The sequence below is a fragment of the Epinephelus lanceolatus genome, chromosome 5 (genome assembly GCF_041903045.1).
Source record: "Epinephelus lanceolatus isolate andai-2023 chromosome 5, ASM4190304v1, whole genome shotgun sequence".
NCBI lineage: Eukaryota > Metazoa > Chordata > Actinopteri > Perciformes > Serranidae > Epinephelus > Epinephelus lanceolatus.
The window spans coordinates 27,741,835-27,763,326 of NC_135738.1; the positions used below are offsets into that span (position 1 = coordinate 27,741,835).

The following is a 21,492-nucleotide window of genomic DNA, read 5'->3' on the forward strand; positions in this document are numbered from 1 at the left end:
TGAAACCTCACTCAGACCTCAATTTAACATGGCACACAGTGATGCCTGGAAAAAATTATGCCACCACACATATTATCATATTAATTACCACAGCGTATTTTCGCTCACCAGGAGGAGAAAGAATAAAGAATCACAAAAATGAAAATGCTGTCTAACCAGAGGAATTTGTTTACGCAGAAGTTATGAGGCAAAAAAAAAGCGGAGAAACACTCTTAAACAGAAGATTTTTCAAAACACCACATTTTGCAAGATGGGCTTTGGAAAAAAGACAAAAGACTAATTGCAACATCAAGCTTGAACATCTGTTGGAGGATGGATTAACACGCTGAGCAATGTGTGGGTGCTTTTCAAGAACACCAGACTTCTCATACTAAATATAGGGCTGCGATTGTATATTTGGGATTCTAGAAATGTAGATAAAGGCACAGGGAGGGGGAATAACCTGCACAGCTGTGACAGGTCCACTAAACAGTGCTCCTGCCGTTGCTGTGATGTGGACCGACAGCCTCTCCTATCAGCCCTTCGACTGGAACCGCTGCCGTATCACTGGCAGGAAGTAGACCTGTTATTGTTATGACCTCAAAGGCTGTGGGTGGTCCACATTCAGACACACAAACAAACACACATATGAAGAGCGAGAGACATGAGCCAGCAGGCATACGCAAATGTAACTATCCAAAACACTTTGATAGACGCTCTCCAAACACCTGCAATTTCCTATGAGAGCACACACATGGCTGCTTGCACTGACCTACAATGACCTGCAGTGCTTTCACCCACCCTTTTATATACAATATCTGACTTTACTCATGTAATGAATGCAATCTATTTACATTAAAATCATAGAAACAGGCAAAATTATCCTTTGACGATCTCGGAACCCATTGGCAAGTGATCTGATGAAGATGAGACTCTGAGGACAATGTTCAATATTATGTGAGATCCGGTGTAGCAAGTTGATGTCCCGACATGGATGGATTACTTAACAAGCCTATTGGGCACAGGCCCAGGGGCCCAAAGTGTCAGGGCCTGGTCTTCACCCGCAAAATGTCACTCAAATTAACACGTACTGACGAGGACGGGACTCAAAATGACCACTAAGAGATGCAGAGGAACGGCAAAGAGACACAAAAAACGGCAAAACAACCACCAGTGGCCACAAAACAACCACAGACAGATGCAAATAAACTGCAAAGAGACACAAAACGACCAAAAAAAAAAAGGCAAAATCACCACAAACAAACACAAAACAACAACACAAAGGAAAAATCCCTACAAAGTCTGTGTGTCTTGCTCCTATGGAGGAGAAGTGGAGGGGTCTTTTGTGAATCTATGCCCAGGGGGACCTTTGTCTCATAATCCACCCATGCATCCGGACCTGTTGCACCCCCGTCATTCTGGCAAATCTCTATAGATATATAGCTGATGCGTTTCCAGACTGCATCTCAGCTCATGTGTTCCGCCTCTACATACAGACCATTTACCAGCCACTCAAATGTAATCGGCCACAAACAAACTACAAACGGAAACCAGAATGCTTCCAATACCTAAATCCTGTCCTGTTGCTTACATATGCTGCATACATATGCAGATAACTGTTCATAGAGATGAATCCAGCATGACTCATACGGCCAAAGACACTCCATATACAAACCATATGTCTAGAAACATATGCATATGGAGAGATACGCATCAGTCACAGGCTGATATAGTTTGCACAGTAGTCTGTCAGTGGATGACGTGAGCTGGCAGAGATTCATCGTGGCTAGAGTACAACACCGACCTGTCCAAACAACAACATGCTCAACCTCACCCAAGATAAGCAGGACGGAGCTAATCTCCACACAAAAGACACAAAGCTGAGCACTTTAACAAGATAAATCTGAGAAAACATGGAGGTGCTGCTCCTAGCAGGTCTTTGTTCAGCGCTCAGTTACTTTTCTTTTGGGGATTTTAGCTCTAAAATCAGATCCATTAGTAGCCTGGTTTAGTGTGTGGTGACATTTCAGTGATGCACTCAAAGCTGTTTGGATTTAGAGTTCACAGTGCTCAGTTTAAAATACAATCCATCAGCACCCAGCAGAGTGAAACATTACTGTATCCAGTTACCAGGAGAGAAACCCTAGACCTGCGAGGACACAGGTCTCACACATGCAGACGGGAAAACACTCACCCACCCTCAGACAGACTGAAAATGACATCCTCATATCGGCTTTAACAAACTTTTACAGCAGTCCCACTCCCATTTTGTCATGCCCACACACACGTGTAACACACACAAACACACATGCACATAGACAAATAGTGGCAATCAGTGGGTGGATGTCAGCCCCCAGACAGGAACTGCTCCCAGCGCTGGCAACGTAGCTCATAAATCACTGCACACATTGGGGTAATGATCCATTGAGAATGCGAGGTGAAACTCCCCTGTAAAATACAATGCCCCTTTTAAAGACCACACTGCAGCACTTGCAGCTCTGCCTCCTGTGTGCCAGTGCTATCATTAACACCATTATCACTGTGCACGGCTCTGACAAAACCTCAACACAAAGAAGCAATGCACAAATAGAACAGATTGGGGGAAGGCTGTAATTCTTGCGGTGCTTCAGTCGTGGCTTTGCTGCCCATTGTGGCGCATTTGCTATCAATTATTCAAATGTGAACTTTTATTTTATTGGATTTCTGTGCCAAACGGCATAAAACCTTTCACCAATATATCTTATCTAAGCTTTGTACTTGTGAGTGTTAAAAGACACAAATAAAACATTTCTAGGTTAACAATAAAAAAAACATCTGTACCTGGAATAAAGCTGCCACGATATCACAGTTCCAGTTCAGCTTCAACAAATCTTAATCCAAAAACATTATTGTTGTTGGCATTTGTGGCATGGTTATTTGAACATCTGGCAAAAATCAGAGAAAACTGGGTCTATTCTGGCCTCCTTTTATTAAACGTTTACAACAACCATGTTAATATTTGACATGCTAATGGACGATATATATTTGCAACGTAAACATGAAAATAAAAACATGAAAAAAACGTATCTTCTTATGGAAGAGTTAAAGTATCTTTAGGATTCATTTTACTCTGTTCATCAATTCAAAAAACTCTGCCATCCATTTAGACTGATATAACACACTTCTGAAGGGACTTTGGGTTCTTCCCCTCATTTTAGGATATTTCTCCGATGACTAACAGACTTCAAGGAATTCCAAAATGCATCAGAATTCACTTCAGGGAAAAACTCAATTTCAGAAAATTTCCGAGCAACATTTCCCATGCAACCCCGTCTTTTTTTATGTATCTTGATATCTACTGAGAAAATATCTTCATAAGATGCTTTATATTCAGCTGGGCACTGTAGTTAATACTGTGTCCTATAAAGTATGTGAGAGGGACCTTGCGGCCCGAAGGAAGTAGATCCCGAGACTGATGTGAAACCTGGTGTTCATATTCTGCGGATTTCCTCCACGTTAATTTCATCAATTATGTATTTACCTGCAATCTGCAGGCTATCTGCTCTTCGCAGGAGGAGAGGGGCACGTTTACCTGGTAGCAATTTAGAGATTCAGATTGATTAGTATACAAACAGCTCCTTGGGGGCTAATCATAAAATCGGATTCAAAGGTGAAGTTCAACAAGGGATCAGTCACCCATTGATGATTGTTTCCAAGTACTTGCCAATTAGAGCAATACAGCATCAGCTGGGCATCTTTGTTTTTTAAACATGCATAGCAGCTAAAAACGTATAATATTACCTGTAAGTAGATCATCATCAGTCTATTTTTCCAAACAATTTCACATCAGCATTACGATACCGCTGCCCCCTAGTGGCTGCACCTAACATCACAGACCACCACTGTTGAATGTACTGAACTGCTCTCCTCCAGTGGCTCCTCAGCTTACCAGTTTCCACAGTATAGAGCACTCAAGAGAGCCGTGGGACTGTGCTGACAGTGTGTGAAGCTGCCTGCTGGTGAAGTCCAACAAGCGCTCCACAAAAATCCCTGCGGCACATTCTGAGCAACATGAATTTGCTAGTGACTTGCACTGAGCCTAACAGCAGAGTAAGAATGGAAAAATCTTGCTGTCCTTTACCAGAATTATGAGCTTTCAAGAGTGAAGAGAGCAAGATTCACAGCCACAGTGCTCCGACAGTATTCCTGTGTACTGGTAATGCTAGGTAAAATCTCGGGAGAGATCTCGCTCAGTATTGTGAGATACGTACAGTACATTATGTTCCCCACCACAGGCTGAAAATTCATCTTTCCAAGAAGACTCACGTCAGCTTCTGCCCAGTAAATCTTACTTTTTCTGCTCACTCTGAGCGCTCTAGATGTATCCTCTCTCCTTGGCTCTTCACATTTAATGATCTGCGGATCAAACCGTGGTGATCAGCAATGTATTTTCACAACTTGATTAAATGTGTGTATTTCTAACATTTTAGTCTTCAATTAATCCATTTTATGTTGGAAATGCTTCCCATGTGTTGAGACATGAAGTTGTAAATTCACTAACTATTTAGAGAACTTAAGTTACTGAAGTTACTGGGATAGTCTAATTTCAAAAATGGTAATCATGTGTGTCCCTGCATGTAGAATAGTTAAGACTGTGTGCTATAGGCTGTGGACATATTAAACATTAGCGTCGTTACAGTACATCAGAGGCGAAGGACTCTCGCGTGCCAGCTACTTATCGAAAGTTACGTCGTAGTCAACCAAACTTCTGATGACAAGATTTATTGACTGAATCTGGCACTTATTAGCTCCACAGCTAGATGGATAGATTTTTAAGTGGATTGTACTAGGTTGAAAACTCAAGGCTTTGAAGACATCTTAGGATAATTTAAACTGCATGTAGCCGGTCACCATGACGCCAAGTTAATTAGCTTGACTATTTTCCTTCAAAGGGATTAAAAACAGTGGTAAAATTGACTATATTACATTTGATACTATCCATTAGAGCAATGTTTGACCCCAAAATACCAGGCCTGACCCTACATTCATACATAGTTTTTGCCCAAACCTGACCTGAGCCTGAACCACAGCAGCACTTTTGGGCCCGAGCCCAGTTAAAAACCACTGTAAAAAAATAAACAATACAAGTTAAAGTCAACTAAAGTTTTTCAGCACACTAACATCTGTGGCACAGAGTGTGTTTGTAAATAGTGATTCTGGGTGTTAGAGAGCACAAACTGGACCATTCGTAAATTTGGAGCACTTTTCAAACTAAATGTTACTGTGCGGTTATTCAGAGCACCACAGTCTGTGCTGCTCTGTCTCTTCAGACAGAGCAGCACAGTGCTGTCTCTTCAGACAGAGCAGCACAGTGAATGTGAAACTACTCATTCATTCATTAATATGGAAATATGGAAATTGGAGCGAACCTGACCCGATTCAAGCCTGTGGGAATGCTGAGAAATGAGAGTCTGAGGAGCAGCACACAGGTTAACACATTTCATTGGTTACACATTCACCTATGGGGGAAGATGCAATCAATCCCTAAACTGTAGGTCAAAACCACAGTATCAACATATTTTGCATAATAGTGGCAGACAAGTGCACATTGTTTTTATTTAGTGTCCGGCAAAAAAACATTAAGTATCAAACCTCATGCAGCATAATCCACTCCTCCACCCATGATTCACATGTTCAGTATGTTCCAAACACGCTACTACTTCCCTGTCACGCATTTGCCTCCTCATAAATCTGATGCTTTGCTGGAAGTAAAGCATTTAGATATTTATGGTGAAATAAAGATTGTTTGGAACAGACTAACAATCAGGATGAAGAGTGGAAAAGTGGATCACTGGGATCAGTGGACTTTGAGAAGTTTCTAAGGGAATTTTAACATGTTTTGACGTGATTTTTGCCGTGACTCTGAGTTACTATTGGAATTAACTAAAACTGGTGTGAATCCAAGATGACTACAGCTGCCAGTCTGCACAGAGGAGGAAGCTACAAACTTCAGAGCTATTTTGTCATGCACACAGAGTGAGTATGAGACTCAAAAGTTACATGTTTAGTGTTCCTGTAACATGATTTGGTTGATAAGTGGAGACTGTGTCAGCATTTCTCAAAACCCCCCTCACTATCACACTGGGATTGCAGTTAATGTACCAAACAATCAAACTAAACAGTTAATTTTATCCACTGCCGCCGCCAAACCTGTCTGAACATCATGACTCAGCGTCTCTCAGTGTGAGTCAGACATACGGAAATAAATGTGTAATACCTGACATCTGTATAAATTGTATTTAAAAGTAAAAGGATTCGACACTCATCGGATTTGGAGGGCATAGTGGAAAAATTGTAAAAATCTTAAAAACACGTAATACTTAGACATTTCCAAATCTTTTTATTTCTGTGTGATGACACACATTTGTCTCTCGTATTGAGACTTTTTACCCTCCATATATTGGTGATGTGTGCATGCAGCATAGATGCACATAACATAAAACACTAAGGACACATAAGGTAGGTATGCATGCAATACAAAACAATAATTCGTAATTTATACATGCTTAAATAATTCTGCACTTACTGTTTGGGATCCTGGAAGAGTTGTACCTGTTTCTGCAACTGATCTCTGCTGTTTGGTCACTCTCTCCTATCAGGGACAAGAGTATAAATTCATTATCATTATTTCACACTCAGGAGGAAGGAAACACACACCACTGATTCACTACAGCACTCAACGAGTTTGATATGTAAAAACTACAGTGGTGCTGCTCGGCAGAGGAACACACCCACTTTGGATTTTATCAGCTCATCAAGTGGTCGTTATCAGCTGTCATCAGAAGCATAAGCCCCTTTTACACTGCCTCTTCAAGGCAGGAATTTCACGCCATTATGCCACCTTGCCACCTTGCCATTCTATGTCAAAGGTACAATCGTGGAATGGGGGAACAGAGTTGTATCGCCTTCAAGCTGGCAACAGAGGTAGTAACAGTGCCGAAACGTGTGTGAAAGGGACAGTCAGAGGGGCGGGACTATGAACAGGACAGGACGGGTGTGACGTTTTGACGACGTGTTATATGTGCAACTCATATCTGGGAGAGTTAAAAAGCAGCTTATAGCAGTTAGCAGCTAACTCAAAGGAGGAGAACAATCGGCAAAAATGTCTGCAAAGCGGGAGGTCAATGAGGGCTGGGAGCTCTGAGCAGAGGACGAGATCAGCCGCCATATAACAGGGATGGTAAATGATTGTTGTTGCCATATTACATGTATGCCATTGTTAATGTTTATAAAGCGCTAATGACATGTTGTGTTATATGTCACGCTAGAGGCCAACACTTTTATAGCCTACTACATGTCACGCATAGTACACGTTTTTTGCTTCTGCTATACCGGCATGCTGCCTAAAATCCCACACTGAAGCAGCAGGATGCAGCTATTGTTTAGTTCTGTGTAAAAATGTAAAGGGGGCATAAAGCGGAGACTTCATAGTGGCCCTATAGTGTGATCTTGAGATTTGAGCCCTGCTCCTCCTCCTGTTTAAGTTTATTATCAGGCAGCGACCTCTGGTAGCTGTAGCAATTATGATCAGAGCAAAGGAGGAAGTCAGTGACTTATAACGACAAAGTCCTCGTAGGGAGGAGATCAAGAAGGGACGATGGGTCAAACAAACAGAACTTTGACCCAAGTGACCACTGTTCATGTCCTGTGTGAAGCCAAAAGTCAATGTTGACTTATTTTAACTGATACATGTAGGTTATGTTACACTGCATCTCGTTATGTAACAGATATTCTTATTTCACCCCAAACCATGATCTTTTTCACCATGTAGCTTTGGTGCCTAGACCAAAAAAATCTAAAAGTGTAACCTGACAAAACTGCTACCATTTCACAATGTTGGATATGCACTTTCTGGCCTACTGGTCAGTGCAGTTTGCGCCATCTTAAATATCATAATGGTAGTGATAACAACTGATAACACTGGAAAGGGGTGAGGAACAACACAAACACATCTGGATGAATGACAAACACACAAGACTTCAGCGGCACATTATTTACTAATACATCATTGCCTGAAGGATCCCAACAAAGCAACTCCCCGAATCCCAGAGTCCCTTCCCACTCCATGAGAAAGCTAACCATGAAACAGTAGGATTGCTTCAGTGCAAGTGCTTCTTGGACACACTTCAAAAGTTAAATGGAAGCCCTGAATATCTCTGGCAAGATAAACAATGCAACAATGCAACACAATACAAATCAATCTGGAAAATGACAGAAGAGCCAACAGGACAGCCCAGCCCATTCACTGCAGCAGTGAAAAACAGTTTGCTGAACACTGGGATCACTGTTAAGTCACCAAAAAAGGGCTCATGCTTGGACGTGCGAGATGCGCAGCAACAGTTAATGAAATGAATATGATTTCCATGTTTAACATCAATTTAAAAGCAAAAAAATCGGAATGTTTTGGAATGGTGCAGGAAGCAAAGGCAACCACGCCATGTCAATCAAACTCAAGAGCTCCACAACGTGTGAGGGTGCCAATGAAAACACAGCAGCTCGAACCGATGGCTCTCACTGTTTACTCTGAATCTGTGCCCGCTCTATCAATTGAGGGAGGGAATGGTGTCCTTAAGACGCGCTCCAATCACTGCTTTCATTTATTCATGGTTTTACTTCAGGACAATAACATATCCAGTAAAGCAATAAAAAGCAAGATGATAACAGATGCCGTTGTTTTACAGCTCACTAAAAACAGCAAAATATTTGGTAAACGCCAGCTTTACTAAATAGAAGACAGCAGGATTCTGAGATTTGGAGACTGGTAAGAAAAGGATAGACACAGCTGCTTGTGAGAGCTTGCAAGGTCCTTTGATTCAGTTTTAGATTGAGGAACATAAATAGTATCTTCCTAGCCTCCAGCAAAGAGTGATATATTAGTGGAAATGCTGACAATGAGTCATATTAGAGAACAGCTAGGCACCCCATCTTAATTCCAACTGAACTCAGCCCAGCTGGATAGTGACAATCAGTGATTTATCTCTGGCTGAAGAATCAAATCAAACCTTAAAAACAAACATTAAACTTTCAAATGGATTTTCAATGGGAAATCTGATTCTCAGTTGCTTGGCGCAGCGATGTGGCTGGTAGAATTGTAATTAGTGTAGTCTGTTTTTCAGGGGGGGATTTCATTAAACTGGATTCACTGCCGGCTCAACATGCAGCAGGAGCATGGGCTGGATCTTGTTTTGCTCATAAAGGAAATTAAGTTTATGGTTAAGGAGTCAAGGCCGGTGCTCACATGTCTATACAGCACCATACCACCAACTGAGAAATGTAAACATATCACTTCCTCTTAAAGAATATCATCTGCTTGCACTTTTCTGATATATAGTGATTAGCTTTTTAGGAGGGGGGGGATCCCCTCTGTGGACGAACAAATTTTGAAATATCTGTACAGGGAAATGAGGACACAGTCAACAGGATGCTCATGTTCATGAGGGGACCCAAGGACATCTAAGTTTCTCTAGCTCTCTGACTATCTTGAGGAGAACGCTATGATGATAGAACACAATGACCACATGTGGAAGACATTGTGGGCAATTACACTACAGTAGTTGAGACGCTTATACAAGCTATGCAATATGTACACAGGAAAAGCCACAGCGTGCATCTAGGACTGAAAGAAGACAGGGGGTGCGTAAATGCTGGTAAACAAGGGTTAGGCTAGGATATGCTTCTCTGTGCCGTTAACCAGAACTGATTAGTCTGAGAGACACGTGACACATAAAATAGATCACTAACAGGTGGAAATGAAAAAAACAACAGAGAAAGGCACACACGTTTTTTTGCAGCTTAGTGACCTTACAGACTTGTTCACTGATACCTGTGTCTGTATATAGTAGATGCACAGTGTCACAGGTAAATGGTTAAAGGGCTGAATTTCAACCAGCTTTGTATCATAACAGTGTGGGTAGAATGTCCTTGCCCACACAAACCTGCTTGTTCTGGCACTGCTGCTTAAACTATAGATTTTATTTCTGCATTTTTATATGAGAAGCGGATCAAGAGAGAGACCACCCCTCGCTTTCTCTCTCTCAGATCTAAGCAGTGCTGATTAAATATAAACCAACATTCTGTTACTGCATTGCCTATTTCTCACCTCAGATGTTTTCAGAAACATATTTTAGCTTAATATTTAACTGGAATTGCAGATCATTTGTTACCAGCCAGTCACCATATTGTTTCCTGTGGAAAAACAGCCAAGCTCGCATTACGTCACCCACCAGCGGGAGCATTTATTGTTCCGTTTTGGCGCAGTGCATTCTGGAAGTTGTGGGTTTTCTTTCTCTTAAGCAAAAGCAGATGCCACAGCCATTTCCTCTGTTTTCTCTGTTCATATAACATCAGTGTCAAAACCTTCTACTACATAGACAGCCCAGTTTCATGAGAAGGCTATTTTCCAGCAGTGAAATACTTCTTTAATTACTTCTTTAAATATAGTGTGCTTTATACACGCACAGTCGTGTATGATCTTTATCTGATTGTCTTCAACATGTTTGTTCATTGGGACAAACAGACCCTGTTTATTTACAACCATTGTGGTCTTGCCGTCTAAATATTCATAGAGGCAAATGGGTCCCCCTCCACAAAATGAGAGCTTTCCAGTCAAACCCTCTGGCCACACTGATTGAATCTAAATTCATAATGACAAGACAACTGCACATGCCACATTACAAACACTATTCTTTATAGACTGTGTTCTGAAAAGGCATTATCCTGTTTCATGCACATGGTTTGAATCAAGGTGGATTGGCTGAGCTCAGTGTGTAGTATTGGAAAGTTGTTATTTTCAAAGGCCCACGGGCCTCCTTTTTCAGGGTCCATGTACTGCACAATGTAACTTTCCCAGACAAAGTATAGGGATGTAAATCTGGATCAGACAGAATAGACTGGGTTCAGCGCAAACACAAGTGGATGCTCCGCTGCTCTCCAGCACCATGCCAGTGCAAAGTGACACTAAAGCCGAAGAACCCCTGCCAAAGCCTGCGTAACACTCGGTTCTTATCAAATCACTGTGAACATTATTCTCGAGTTACCATGAACTGTGGAAGCAGAAAGATAGAGCCCTCAAAGATGTGTTTTTTTCACACCCAAGAAACCAAATATCTTTAGCCTCCTTCAGTCAGTTTGGGCGACGGTGTTCACACGCTTGTCTCGGCTGGCTGGGTAATTGCTGAGCATTGTTATCTGAGAATGGAGCTGCTCACTGAGCGGAAAGTTCTCTGAGCAATTTCTTCAGGACTGCAATCAAAAATATATGTGATATTCCCAGGGTTAACTATGTAACCCAACTAAATAGTAACAGGCAAAACAAAAACGCTGTGCCAACAAATGTTCTGAATTATGAGAGAAAAAATGATTATAACAAAGAAAAGCACTGATTGTGGATTACGGCTTGGGTATGCAACGGTTCTTTGCACCTCTCTGACATTTAGCATCAACCCGTGCAGAATTATATACAAACAATAAAGAAAAAGAAGAAAATGTCCAACTGGCTCAGCCAGCACTATTATGGAAAAAAACAATACTCCGCTATCCAATGAAAGGATGCCACAAATCAAAATATGGTGATTCAAATTAATCTCTCTCGTAGGCCTGTTGTTCTTCTTCTCCTCTTAAGTTTGGGGTCTCCTTGACCACTGACGCCTCTGGCTCCCTACCACTACCAGGACGGCTAGCCAGAGAGACGAGCACAGCAAATTGCCAAACAGTTTGTCTGTCATTTGATCGTACTGCGAGCCGTTTTCAGTGGAAAATGGTGGTGAGACTGTTTTTGTGTGTTCACAAACACCCGCAGCTGTTTTCCCCATTTCTCCTGTGCTTTTCTCGACACAGATCATTTGGGCAAATGTACACTCCACCTGGGGTAGAACTGACAACCAAAGCTCCCCTGTGCTTATTATGGATATATGAAACATATCCTGTCTGAAAGAACTATCAGGTGAAGGCTGAGTTCGCTCAAACAACATCATGCCATCAAACACACCCTAATCGCTGAGTAATCCACTTTTCCCAGAAGCTGAGCGCAAATATATACACTGTTAACTGGAAACACACATACTTACAATACCTCTAGTGTGTATGCAGCAGATGTTTACATATACATGTGGTGATCAAGGTGCAAGCATCTGTTCTGTGCATCCACATGATCCAAATTTCTTTCATCAGTACCAAGCAAGCCCAAGGATGTGTCCGCCCAAATCTTCTTTCCTAAATCTGCCCTGCACGTCCCTCTCTCCTGCCCTAACAACCCTTGTATTATCCCACCCACCCACCTCTTCATCAGCAGGCTTCTGTGTCCCCTCCACTGATGCATCCAGGGGGACTCTATGACTGTCTAAGCCCATTACATGGGGCTCCTGAACCTCCCACACACACCCACAGACACTACAGCCCTGTGTGGGCCTGTGCAGCCTGGGGCCTGACATGTGGAAGCAATCACAGCAGAGAGAGATGAAATGATATATAGAGTTAATAGAGAGATGGATCAGTAATGACCGAGATCTAATGTCTAATCAAAATACATTCACTCAGCACAAGCAGTGACTTCATGGGTCGGGGTGTATGTCTCAGAGTGGAGGCCCTGGTCAGTAAGGACCTGGATCACATATCATATCATAACACATAGATGTGAGTGCCGCCATTATAAATATTAGCCAAAACTACTGTTCACACAGAAACTCTCAAGGATACAACAATGGCTTCCTGCTAACGTCTATGTAGAAAATATATTTGAAAGGGGTTTAATCAGAATAATGGAATAAGATGCCTAAATATCAAATGCTTCCTTTTTCCAGCTAAAGTAAATCAATACCTGAACAAGACCAACAGGCCCACTCTCATGTCTGGTATACTCCTCGAAATGACTCTTCAGTAGGAGTTGTGTTGAGCACAGTCAAATGCTCAAATTACAGATCATTATACTGAGGTACACAGGGCTGGGTTGTGATAGCTGGTTCCATTTTTGATTTGCTTCCAGTTTTTAAGCTTTCTGTCTAACAGTCTTTATCTTGTCATTCTTTTTTATTAGCAGAATAGCATTGCACCAAACATTCAGACAGTTCACATAAATACTGTAGAAAATATGTAATCTATCTGCAAAAACTCTGGAATGTTTGATTTTGTTTTGGCCCTCAGACTAAATGCTAGTTACATAAAACACTTTTTACTTAGAATTGGTGAAGGTTTAAGGAAAAGTTACATTCTGGCAAATGGGTCAATGAGAGGATCAATAAAGGACGCCAGGAATGAGTCCTGAAACCCAGAAATGAGTTAGCATTTTACCACGCCTGGTTCTCTCGTCTCAAAGTCAATGGGTTTTTGGAATGGGTTTTTGGTTAGACGCCTGAAATAAGGTCTGTGGTTTCACACAAGCTTAAGAGACTTTCATGTGTTGTTCTTTGACATAAAATACATCAGGAAAAACCCCACTTGAGAACTTTGAAGCTTCTATTTCTTAAAAACATAGCACTAGGGCATGTGACCATGGTCTAATTCATTTATAGCCTAATATTAGCTTTTTACTTCTGGCGATTGCATTTGGGCTTCAATAACCATGAAAATGGTGTTCATTTGTGAAGATTATCTTACTGAACAAAACATGCACTTATCATAAACGCTTGTTTGCCACAGAGCTTATTTTAAGTAATCATCCAAATATCCCACATGCTTTTTGATGAGCGAACCAGGGCGATGCTAACTTCCATGTCAGCCCACAGAAAAACGTATAAACTTATAAATAGGACACTTCAGTCACCAGGTGGTTAGCTTAGCCTAGCATAAAGACTAGTCACAGGGGAAAACAGCTAGCCTGGCTCTGTCCAAAGGTAACTACACCCACCTACCTCTGACAATGACAAATTGGAGTTTTAGGGCAGGTTATGAGCTGAGCTACAGTAGTTCTTGGTTGTGGGCGGTGACTTCCTTGAGGCCAAGTAAATAGTGGAAGCTTCAGGATGCTACTGCACCCCCGTCAAACCACAACTTGATGTTCTTACACCTTTTTTTGTATACATTAAACAAACAAGATAATGCATGAATTTGTGAGTTTAGGTAGTAAGTGTTTTTTGTTATCCTGAGGCAGAGCCAGGCTAGCTGTGTCCCCCAAGCTGTTGAAATCCAGCACTTGGGAAGTGTCAGAAACCAACAAAAAAAGGTGTCCTTTAACGTCGGCATGATACGCAACCAGTTGCCATTACAGTTTAACAGCAGCTGGCGGTGTCGGGAGGAAATAGGTTGGGACAAGGACAAAAGTTAAGGCAGCAAAAGTCCGACTGGAGCGTGTGCGACGGGTGGTGGATGGATCCAACAAACACTGACTTTAACCCAAGAGAGCGGTGTTCACATCCCGTAAGATTCTAAACCCTGTTCTTTTTCCTAAACCTAACCATGTGTTTTTGTTGCCTTAACCCAACCATGTGTGTTTGTTGGGGAACTGCCCATTGGTCCGACAGCCCATTGGTCCGACATCCCATTGTTCCGACCATATTAAACCCATTGTTCCGAAGTCCGTTCCGAAATCATCATGATGCCCTGTGGTTAAGGTCTGGTTAGGTTTAGGCACAAAAACCACTTGGTTAGGGTTAAGAAAAGATCATGGTGTGGGTTAAAATGAAAAAGACAGTGACAAACACATAAGCTGTGAGCCTGCTTCGCTTCAAGCCTTTCTCAGCCGACCCAGAGCCGGTCGCAGTGCACCATCAAGGCAGAAATATGCCCGCCGGGAGCCATTCAGCACCGCGGACCGTCGGACTAATGGGATGTCAGACCAATGGGCTGTCGGACCAATGACATGGACCCGTTTGTTGTTGAAGGAAAAAAAATGTCAAATTGCGGCGTTTCACCAACGTAGTGCGTTTATTCTGAAAGAGACTGTATGTAAACAGTAAATTTCCTGTGAAAAAGGAAGTGTATCTTAAAAGAAGACAATGCATTAACAGGCAGAACTTGACGTGTCCCAGAACGTCAACAACCAACTCATCCAGGGTACCTTGCACGTCATATGTGGACATGGAAAGTCCATGACCAAAATGTCAATATGTGACAAGGTCAGTGAGAATGTGTTGGTCCTCCTGTTTCAAGTCTTTAAGCTAAGCTACCAAGCCACTAGCTGCAGGCTTATATTTAAGGGACAGACATGAAAGTGGTGTCATTCTTCTCAGCTAATTCTTAGCATGTCAAGTTGGCTGGGCCCCATTTGTGGAAAAGAAAGGCCAGGGACAGGGGATTTTCTGTAGCATCTCCTCAGTTCTGAAATAGCCTGCCGGAGACCATTAGACAGGCTGAATCTGTTGGTGCTTTTAGGATTTACCTCAAGATCCATGTTTATTCTCTGGCCTTTAATTGTTTAATCTGTTTTTCTTTTTTTTTTATCTGATTCTCCAGGTTCAAATTGTGTTAAAACCTGTATTATTTTAATCTTGTTTTACTCATGTACTTTATGTCTCTGTGCTTGTATGTGTATACATATATGTGTGTCTCTGTGAAGCACTTTGGTGCAACACTTGTTTTTTCTTTTGATAGTGCTATATAAATCAAATACACTTGAAACTTCAAATATGTGTATTTCACAAAATACAGAACTATTCCTTTAAACCTGAACAGACTTATATGAGATTAATAAGGGATTCAGATGGATTTGCATTTGACAAGCAGATCTTATACTGGATTGAGATTAGACAAAATGCAGCTGGAACTCAGACCCACAGTCTATGTATACAATGTCTATTAAAGCCCACAGATATCTGTTACAGTTGCCTCAACTATGACCAACCTAATATCAATGTCAGTTAATGTAATAATCATAATTATAATGTAAAGAAATAACTCAAAATGTCAGCATTTTGCATGTACTTCCAAACCACGTCTTAACTTGGAATAATACACCATAAAATCTAATTGAAAATCAGAAATCCACGAGCCCACAATGTAAGAAACAGATATGGATGTGCATCAGAACACACAAATGTGGTCATACTTGAGATAATCAATTTTGATTATCAGCATGAAAAAAATCATCCCTCTGGGCAAGAACCCGAGCATATGCACAGTTTCAAGCAATTTTCCTCTTAGAATACTTTGCCAGTCCTATATAATCATGAGCATTTTAAAAATTACCCAGCAATGAAACATCCAATATCCACTTTCCTTCAGACGACTTCATCTACTTCAGTTACTGATTTCTTACATTCCCCACTAGGGCTGGGCAAAATATCGATATTATGGGCTATCAATATTGTGATACAGTATGACAAAAGATATTGTCTAAGATTTTGGATATCATAATATCATCAGTGTTGTCTTTTCCTGGCTTTAAAGGCTACGTTACAGTAAAGTGATGTTATTTTCTCAACAAACAAGACTATTCTAGCTGTTCTCTTATTTGCCTTACATACTTAGTCAATATATCCACATTACTGATGATTATTCATCAAAAATCTCATTGTGTAGATATTTTGTGAAAGCACCAATAGTCAACTCATCACTACAATATTGATATCAAGGTATCTGGTCCCTCATAATAAACTGCAGAGGGGGTGTGTCTTGTTAATCTTAGCATGCGTAAGTGAAGAGTAAAAGCAACGAGGATAGCAGTAAGAGAGTGAGTCATGCAGAAATGAAGCATATTTTGAGGTGCAATGCATTGTGGTCTACTGAGGCTACTGCTGAAGGAGAAATTACCAGCGTCCTCAGCTCAGAGCATGAACAGTCTGCCTTCAGATAAGGCAGTACTGCACAGAAAAGGAACAGAAAAATGGCTTTTACTGTTTATCTTAATTTCAACTGCAAGGTATTTTTTCTAAAGGAAACAGGAACATACAACAAGGTGATCAATAGACATGATGGAATATACGGAATGATTTCATCAATACAACATTTACTTAGCGCCTCAGAAATAATCTTAAACTGTGACACCATATCAAATGAACAAGAAATAAGGCCTGAGATTAAAATAGTCTCAAGAGGATGAAATCACAAAAAGGGTATTACTGAGCGAAAGTGTAGCTGAGAGCGCAGAGTGCACTCTTCTCAGGCAATAATACCAATTTATTTTTTACACTTTAGTCTCTATTCTCAACAGTAATTGAATGTTTTTCACACGCCAGGTGAAAACATCCCTTTTAACAATTCATTAAACACCTTTTAATCTTCTGTTTTCAGATCACTGAATTCTTTCTGTTGTGCAATGTTCAAACATGATGTGCATTTACAGCCTCTCTTCAGCCTTCTTATCTACACTTTGTAATCTCTGGCTGGAAGGTTTTTGCACACGACTGTGTCCTTCACTTTAAAGTGATGTCTACACCAGACTAGTGGGGGCTCCTGAAGAACAACTTGAGGGGGAAACATTCCTGAGAATATTTGATTTCATATGTTTAATATGTTGAACGTGATCGTCTTATCTCGTGGTAAAGAAAACTCTGTGTGTGCTTTTACATTGTACATCTTCAGTGTATATCTTTGATATTTATTGTAAGAGACCATCAAGTTACAACCCTCGTCTGTATATTGCCTCACCTGTGTCTGACTGTCTTGAGAAACATCTTCAGGTCAAACTGGTCTGTTCATTCTTCAATCATGTATTTTGGATGTGTCCTCATAATAAAGTTTCTTAGGCAAACACTTTCCCTCCCTATCTGTGAAACAGTACAGTATGACTACATCCTATGTCTGGATCTTAATTCTAAGCTTTGTTCCCATCTGCATACAGTATGTTGTACTCCCTTGTGATCCACCTGACACTATGTACAGCTGTGAAAATATAACAGATTTGAGCAATCTGTTTACCTTTTGATTCAGTCGTAGCTTCAGGGGAAATACCTCGACATGAGATGATATCATCTACACATTTCTGTACAGGATTAAGAAACAGAATGGGCTATCAGGAAGGGGGGGGCATTGAGACAATCTGTGTTCTACTTGTTTAAAAGTCATCAAAGGCTTAAATATCTATTGAACAATTAATTCCAGTTGAATTTAAACAGGATAATTTATCATATTATTAGACACTAGTTTGTCCTTTGGCAGGCGGAGAGGGATCAGCACAGACCATGTGCATAATGAGATTCATTGTTCTGTCTCGTCTCTGATTGGTGTCATTTGAGATGCTATTGCCCTTTGTTACAATTACCAAGGCCTCCGCTACATCACCAGTTACCATATTGATTTGTGCACAATTATAAAAGCTGTATTAAATAACTGATCGTTCTTTAAACCCCTCCTAAAAGAAGGAGGCTCTGTCCTGCTCAATGTTTTAGTTTACATTAGCCCAACACATCATTTACTGCTCATCCTCAAAACCTGTTCTGTTTGAACACGAGAAAAATAAAGTATAAATCTGACATTCATTCAATGAATGAATGATGGAATAAAATATAAATCTAACCTCTGATGATTTGCATTTTAATTTACAATACTGTACTATAATGCCAGGGCTAAAAAGGTATATCCTCCTGAGACCTTGTGTCTTCATATGAGGACATCACATTTTGGGTTAATTGGACCTTATACTTCATTCTGCTTAACTGTTGTCCTCATTCACACTTTTTTGGCAGTTAGACCACAATACACCAATCCATGTAAAACCAAGATGGCAGCCATCTCTGCCAAGTCAGTCTGCAGCTGATCCTGACACAAAAGTGGACAAAACCTGTCAAAATTTTATGGTTAAAACTTATTATTATTTATTATTTATTAGTTATTATTGATCATAATATTTGTAGTTTGATAACAGAATTCATCAATTTTAGTAACAGTAACAAGCTAAGACGCTGTTTGTTAGGAAGTACACATTTGAGAACACAAGGAATTTATCATCAGCTCACTGAAGGACATTGGGACTTTATTATCGTTGACAATGTTTCATTTTTTATACTTAACAGGTCCTGCTAATACCAAATAGCTAGGAGAAATTAAAAATGCAAACCAAACAAAAGTTCAGGTCTCAGGAGGATATACTGCAGTACAGGAGCAGTGCTGCTCCCTATTTACATGTTGTGTACATGGCTCATTTACTGGGAGGATGCAAAGTCTTTGCCTTAGACAAATAGCTTTATTCTCAGTCTTATACACTGAACAAAAATATAAACGCAACACTTTTGTTTTTGCTCCCATTTTTCATGAGCTGAACTCAAAGATCTAAAACATTTTCTATACACACAAAAGACCATTTCTCACAAATATTGTTCACAAATCTGTCAAAATCTGTATTAGTGAGCAGTCCTCCTTTGCTGAGATAATCCATCCCACCTCACAGGTGTGGCATATCAAGATGCTGATTAGACAGCATGATTATTGCACAGGTGTGCCTTAGGCTGGCCACAATAAAAGGCCACTCTGAAATGTGCAGTTTTGCTTTACTGGGGGGGTCTGTGAGGGATCAGAAAACCAGTCAGTATCTGGTGTGACAACCATTTGCCTCATGCAGTGCAACACATCTCCTTCGCATAGAGTTGATCAGGTTGTTGATTATGGCCATTGGAATGTTGGTCCACTCCTCTTGAATGGCTGGGCGAAGTTGTTGGATATTGGCAGGAACTGGAACACGCTGTCGTATACGCCGATCCAGAGCATCCCAAACATCCTCAGTGGGTGACATGTCAGGTGAGTATGCTGGCCATGCAAGAACTGGAATGTTTTCAGCTTCCAGGAATTGTGTACAGATCCTTGCAACATGGGGCCGTGCATTATCATGCTGCAACATGAGGTGACGGTCGTGGATGAATGGCACAACAATGGGCCTCAGGATCTCGTCACGGTATCTCTGTGCATTCAAAATGCCATCAATAAAATGCACCTGTGTTTGTTGTCCATAACATACGCCTGCCCATACCATAACCCCACCGCCACCATGGGCCACTCGATCCACAACGTTGACATCAGCAAACCACTCACCCACACGACGCCACACACGCTGTCTGCCATCTGCCCTGAACAGTGAAAACTGGGATTCATCCGTGAAGAGAACACCTCTCCAACGTGCCAGACGCCATCGAATGTGAGCATTTGCCCACTCAAATCGGTTACGACGACGAACTGCAGTCAGGTCGAGACCCCGATGAGGACGACGAGCATGCAGATGAGCTTCCCTGAGACGGTTTCTGACAGTTTGTGCAGAAATTCTTTGGTTATGCAAACCGATTGTTGCAGCAGCTGTCTGGGTGGCTGGTCTCAGACGATCTTGGAGGTGAACATGCTGGATGTGGAGGTCCTGGGCTGGTGTGGTTACACGTGGTCTGCGGTTGTGAGGCCGGTTGGATGTACTGCCAAATTGTCTGAAACGCCTTTGGAGACGGCTTATGGTAGAGAAATGAACATTCAATTCACGGGCAACAGCTCCAGTGGACATTCCTGCAGTCAGCATGCCAATTGCACTTCCCTCAAAACTTGCGACATCTGTGGCATTGTGCTGTGTGATAAAACTGAACATTTTAGAGTGGCCTTTTATTGTGGCCAGCCTAAGGCACACCTGTGCAATAATCATGCTGTCTAATCAGCATCTTGATATGCCACACCTGTGAGGTGGGATGGATTATCTCGGCAAAGGAGAAGTGCTCACTAACACAGATTTAGACAGATTTATGAACAATATTTGAAGGAAATGGTCTTTTGTGTGTATAGAAAATGTTTTAGATCTTTGAGTTCAGCTCATGAAAAATGGGAGCAAAAACAAAAGTGTTGCGTTTATATTTTTGTTCAGTGTATATCATATATGTAGCCATCTTGGGAACGTGTAACACCTTGACAATCATGATTTAAACCAACAAAATCAATAGGTAGAAATGAAAGGCCTGCTTTTGACAATTCTGTTCAAAAGCAATGACCCGTTGCTTAAACAAATACTATGAATTTCAAGTGGTATTCTCCCATTTTTAACTTTGTATAATTCATGCACATTAGCCATCGTCTTTTTCTCTTTTTCCTAAAAATGCAATACTTTGGATATGGGAACAAACTATGTAAAATGACACAGACAGAGTGATAAAGACAGTCAGTACCTCCAAATAACACACGGTGCAGTGCACACATTCTCAGGAATCCAATGTCATGTTTCTGTCAATGTATCTTCAGGTAGCACTCTCTGCATCGTAAACTAGGAATGTGTCTGAGCCAAAAGACAAAGAGAGAGAGCCAGCTCAGTAATCTTCACTCCTCATTCGTCTCCCACACACATTTGCTACCATCTCTTAGACAGCGGTTGTTCCTTACACAACATCAATAACAGCTTTGTGATCCATTTTTCATAAATGCATTCGGCAATTATAATGTGAGCGAACAATTTACCACATTCTGATTCCACTTCGAGATATATCCATCATAATTTTAATTGGAGGTTGTTAATCACTGAGATTTTTGTGCATGCGTGTAGAGCTCTGTTGGGGAGTTAGAAGAAGACAGGATGAGCAATGAGAGATAGACCATGCTCTATGTGGTACCATAGTTGGATTTATTGTTTTGATATATGAGGTTAAATTT

The 21,492-nt window shown here is 41.1% G+C and overlaps 1 protein-coding gene across 1 annotated transcript in view; it reads right to left on the bottom strand.

Moving 5' to 3' along the window:
- znf469 (zinc finger protein 469) overlaps positions 1–21,492 on the bottom strand; it is a 241,555-nt gene that overhangs the window by 202,313 nt on the left and 17,750 nt on the right. Inside the window, exon 2 of the mRNA XM_033635176.2 lies at positions 6,545–6,610. The gene's annotated coding sequence lies outside the window, so the exon portion shown is untranslated. The remainder of the gene's footprint in view (positions 1–6,544; positions 6,611–21,492) is intronic.